This window comes from Marmota flaviventris, chromosome 17 (assembly GCF_047511675.1).
Source record: "Marmota flaviventris isolate mMarFla1 chromosome 17, mMarFla1.hap1, whole genome shotgun sequence".
Classification (NCBI taxonomy): domain Eukaryota; kingdom Metazoa; phylum Chordata; class Mammalia; order Rodentia; family Sciuridae; genus Marmota; species Marmota flaviventris.
The window spans coordinates 37347422-37352735 of record NC_092514.1 but is presented as its reverse complement, the minus strand read 5'-3'; positions in this window follow the sequence as shown (position 1 = coordinate 37352735).

The window sequence follows — 5314 nt, the reverse complement described above, 5'->3', positions numbered from 1 at the left end:
GGAACTGGGGATTCAATTTATAGCTGCTTTACCACTAAGTGTCTCATTATTTAGTCTAGCCTTGAACTTGTGATTCTCCTACCTTAGCCTCCCAAGTCACTGGGATTACAGGTGTGCACCAGTAAACAGCAAAACTATTGCTTTTTTACCCCGGACTGGTGGGCTCCCTGCAGGCGCTGCTGGCAGTGAAGTCAGTGCCAGTGGAGGACACGGAGGTCCCCACACACCTTGAGGACGGCAACCCTCAGCCAGGTAAGGTGAGTTGGAAGAAGAAACCAGAGAGGTGGGCAGCCTGTTGGGGTGAGGTGGTGGACCCAGCACGTGGAGCCTTCCCCCATGTCCATCCATCCCTCTGGTACAGTGCAGGACAGTGGCTTCGTAGTGGCGCTTGAGGTGAAGCTGGAGGACCAGCATAAAAAGTGATTCAATAATATTATAAGTGTGTGTGTGTGAGACAGAGAGAGAGAGAATAGGGGTAGGAAGTATAACTTACTGGCAGAATACTTCCCTGGCATACATAAGGCCCTGATTTTGATTCTCCAACACAGCAAAAAAGATATTTTAAGTAATACAGGTTAAACTTTAAGGACTGGGGATGTGGCTCAATGGTAGAGCATTTACTTAGCAGGGGGCCAAGTCCCTGGGTTCAATTCCCCACACCACCACTTTAAATAAAAAAAAATTTTTTTTTTAAACGTATAAGGATAGGACAGAATGAACCCTACATACAAAATTTTAGGACATAGGTAACATGATGTATTTTTGGTAATTATGAACTTCTAAAATTAAATAATTCAGATTTTGTCTCACCATTATTTGCTGATTGAGAAACTGAGGACTAAAGTATGTTTTACCAACACCCTAAATGATTTGATCATGAGGAAAACATCTAGAGATGAACCTCAATATAAAAAAATATTCTCAGTAGTTGTCAGACTTTATGAAAGAACTTTTATTAAGTCTGTTTTATAACTATTCTCAAGATATACCCTTCTGCACTCCAGATGTTATGATTACAATTCTTTTGTGGTTGTACACTGTCTTTTCAGGAACCCAAATCCTCATGCTTAACACGAAGTCCTGTATTTAATTCACACCTACAAACTACACTTGGATAACAGCAGCCAATGAGTTTAACTATACCAGTCTACTCAGTCATCTTTTCAAAAAACAGTACATCATGCTGACACATCATCTGCCTCTTGTCCATTATCAAATCATCTTCCCTGAAACTGTCTAGTTTTCCTCTTGTATATAAATTCCCAACTTACCCAGCCTGCCAAAAAAGAAGCTATACTGGTGATCTATATGCAGAACTAGCCTGCAAGTGTATTTGGCACAATGTTTTAGTTTCATTTTTTTTTTTTTTTTTTGGTGAGACTAGGGATTGAACCCTGAGCTACTTGCATCTGACTTCTTTAGGAAAGTGTAATCTGGTAACCCTGGCCATGCTTTAAACATGGCACAAGTCCTGTTTATAAAGGTCATAAATTCACCAGTCTCCAACTGGCTTGTTTCATTCATTTCTAGTAACTGTCTGGTTCTTGTACATATTTATTTGCAATTCCTTATTGAGCCTACCTCTATTTCAAACAAGAGCTAATTTGCACCGTGTAGGAAACAAGGACTTTTTACTCTGACATACACACCAGAGTCACTTTTCAAAAATCCTACTCTTTCCAGACTCAGTGGCACACACCTGTAATCCCAGCAGCTGGGGAAGCTGAGCAGGGGAACATGAGTTCAAAGCCAACCTAAACATTGGCAAGGCACTTGGCAACTCAGTGAGACCCCGTCTCTAAAAATACAAAATAGAGCTGGATATGTGGCTCAGTGGTTGTGTGTCCCTAAATTCAGTCCCCAGTACTCACCCCCCAATTAAAAAAAAAAGATCCATTTTATGAACAAACAAGGGAGAGGGGATAACGGGAACCTTGGGCCTTAATCTGGGAACAAGTTACTACAGAACTATGTATCCCTTAGTCCTCCCTTTTCAATATTTATTTTTTAGTTCTAGTGGTGCTGAGGATCAAATCCAGGGACTCACACGTGCTAGGTAAGCACTCTACTGCTGAGTCACAACTCCAGCCCATCCCACCACCAGCCCTTTTTTTTTTTTTTTTAAACCTGTCTGAGATTTTATTAACAGAACCATAGCAGCCAGTGGCAGGGAAAGGGAGGGGGAGGGGGAGGGGGAGGGGGGAGAGGGGGGAAGGGGCGGGAGCCCACCAGCCCTTTTTATTTTTAAATTTTGAGACAGGGTCACACCAAGTTGATTAGGGCCTCTGTAATTTGCTGATCCTCCTGCCTCATCCTCCCAAATGGCTAGGATTAATAGGCATGCAACATGCCCAGCCTCCATCTTAAATTTTTCCAAATAGAAAAATCTTTGAGATCTTTCCCTATATGAAAGGGTTATTATTTAGTTAACAGCTATTCTAACTGATTCTGCTCAAAGGAAATCATGACTACATCAGGTTTGTTTAAACTGCACAATGTTCAATAAAGGCACATCTCTCTGGACCTCCTATTTGTTTTGATGACATTAACGCACTGACAATTTAGTTCAATACAGCAATTAAGTGCCTCTCATGTCATGCTTCAGAATGATGTAAGTGGGCAACAGTGGCTAAGTACCTAGTGAAATCAAAGTCATCGTGGAAGATCAAGGATATATAAAAGTGGAAATTGTCTCTGAACTAAAATTTGGCAGGTTTTGGAAACATGTTCCAAAGCAGTAAGAGGAGACGGGTGTGCAAAGAGAATTGTGAACCTGAGTTGAACACCAAAAGGAAATGGCCAAAAATAAAGCTGTAACAATAAGCAGGGGTCAGATAATGGGTGCCTTTAGGCGCCAAAGGACAAAATTTTTTTTAGAATTAAAAGGTATATCATTCTTGACTCCCACCTACTATGCCATTTCCAATCACTCAAGTTTTACTCTACATGAAAGGAAGTTATTAAAAGAATGAGAGCCAGGTTTGGTGGTGCACGCCTGTAATCCATGCAACTTGGAGGCTGAGACAAGAGAATCACAAGTTCAAAGCTAGCCTCAGTAACTAAGTAAGACACTATCTCAAAATAAAAAAGGGCGATCTCCAGATCACCAGAGACTCAGTGGTAAAGCAACCGTGGTTTCAAAATTCACAGTTCAAAAAAAAAAAAAAAAATCCAATATGCAAGTTTCATGCCTCATCCCCAGCCACAGTACCCAAGAACAACTGTTTTAGCTTCACCTCAAAATATGTACACACATATACATATATGGAAAAAAAATTAATTTTTAAAAGGGCTAAAGATATAGCTCAGTGGTAGAACAATAACCAAGCAGACATGAAGTCCCAAGTTCAATCAATATCCACCCCTCCATAAAATAAAAAACAGGACTACTTGCCAAGCATGCAATAGACTTAATCACCAGTATCAGAAAACCAACCAACCAACCCAACTGGTTGCCCCAACTGCATACCCTGGTGTCTGCCTCAGCCTTGGGAGCCTGAAAAAAAGGGGAAGCAACAAGCAAACAACTCATTCCAGGGCTGCTGCAGTATCTGTTAGCAAAGGCCTACCTGCCATGAGGAATAAAATCAAGAAGAATGAATAACCAATTGGGGGAAAGTTCAAAAGGAAGATATAGTAGAAATGTGTGTGCTAAAAAGCTTACTGCTGAAAGACACTGAAATGCTTGTTGTGCCCTTCACTACTTCCACATAAGGACAGAAGAGACAACATGGCACATTAAACCATATTTTGGCAATTCATCTTGTTAATTATTTTGCAAGAATACAAACTGAGGTACTGAGTTGACCCTTACTTCCCTCCCCACCTTATTCACTTTTTTTTTCCCATCCATGTAGTAAATGACTCTCACAGGTCCATTAAACCATTATTACAACCATTAGAAAAAGAAATTTTCAGGGTGGGGTTGTGGCTCAGTGGCAGAATGCTGGGTTCAATTCTCAGCACCACATATAAATAAATAAATGTGCATTGACAACTAAAATAAAATTTAAAAAAAAATAAGAAACTTTCCAATCTACCCCTTTTTCTGTGCTTCTCACATCGAGGGTAAGCATCTCAACTTCTTCAATGATTATCCAGTCAATAATCCATCACATTGTTTTCATCCAGGTTTATTCTCACCTAACTGATCCCTGTAATTTCCCAGAAACTCACCCCATCGCAAATCTCCGATAACATGATTCACCACCATTCAACCTACAATAAGTGCTTAAACACAAACCATACATTACTCACCAGTTTCAAGTTCTTCAGACTTCCTTTAGAATAAAATTCAAACCATGCTCCTGTTGAGTGATTTGGCATTTCTCCAATATCCACATATCTCTTGCACACCCTTCACACCCACCACTCAAGACCTTGCTTTTCCTTCCTCCAAGAATACTATGCTTTCCCATCTCATGGTTCCTGCACTTTTTATTCCTACTGTCCAAAATACTGTTAACTGCTGGGGCACGGTGGCACACACCTGTAATCCCAGTGGCTTGGGAGGCTGAGGCAGGAGGATTGCGAATTCAAAGCCAGCCTCAGCAATAGTGAAGTACTAAGCAACTCTGTGAGACCCTGTCTCTAATACAAAATAGGGCTGGTGATGTGGCTCTGTGGTTGAGTGGCCCTGAGTTCAATCCCTGGTACCCACCCCCATCAAAAGTATTGTTAACTTCTTACAATAGCTGGCTTCTTAAATCCCCATTTACAAGGATCCTCTTGTGATGCACTCCCTTCCTACCTACACACAAGACAGCATCAAAGAATTTGTATGTATTTACTAAGCGGATTTTGTTTTTAGGTTTAAAAACTTTATCCCCAGTATTTCCACTGGCTTGAAAAGGTTTCTTTATATATCATGTCTGTTTCTCAAAACACATACACAGAAAACACTTGAGTCTGTACCAGTACCAGTTTTTTTTTTTTAAATATATACTAGCTTCACCAACTGAGGAAATTTACTATTATTTGAGATAGTAAATTGCTGAAGGTCATGTAACTAGTGAACGATGGGAAAGCAAGGATTTTGATTGCAACTTTTAGGCTTACTCTAAACCATAATATGGCTCAATTTACCTACCCAACTTAAATTAGCACTGTATTACATACCTCATATCCATACTACCTAAATGTGCTTTTCACTGCTTAACTTTCTTCCTATAAGCATGTATATGTAATAAAATAACTTTGCTTTATTATTCTCAGGGCACACCAAAGACTGTTTAGGACAATTATGTCCTATCAAAATCCATCCTCAATATAAATTTTTCTGGATTAAAATTAATGAAATGAGCTGAGACAAGTA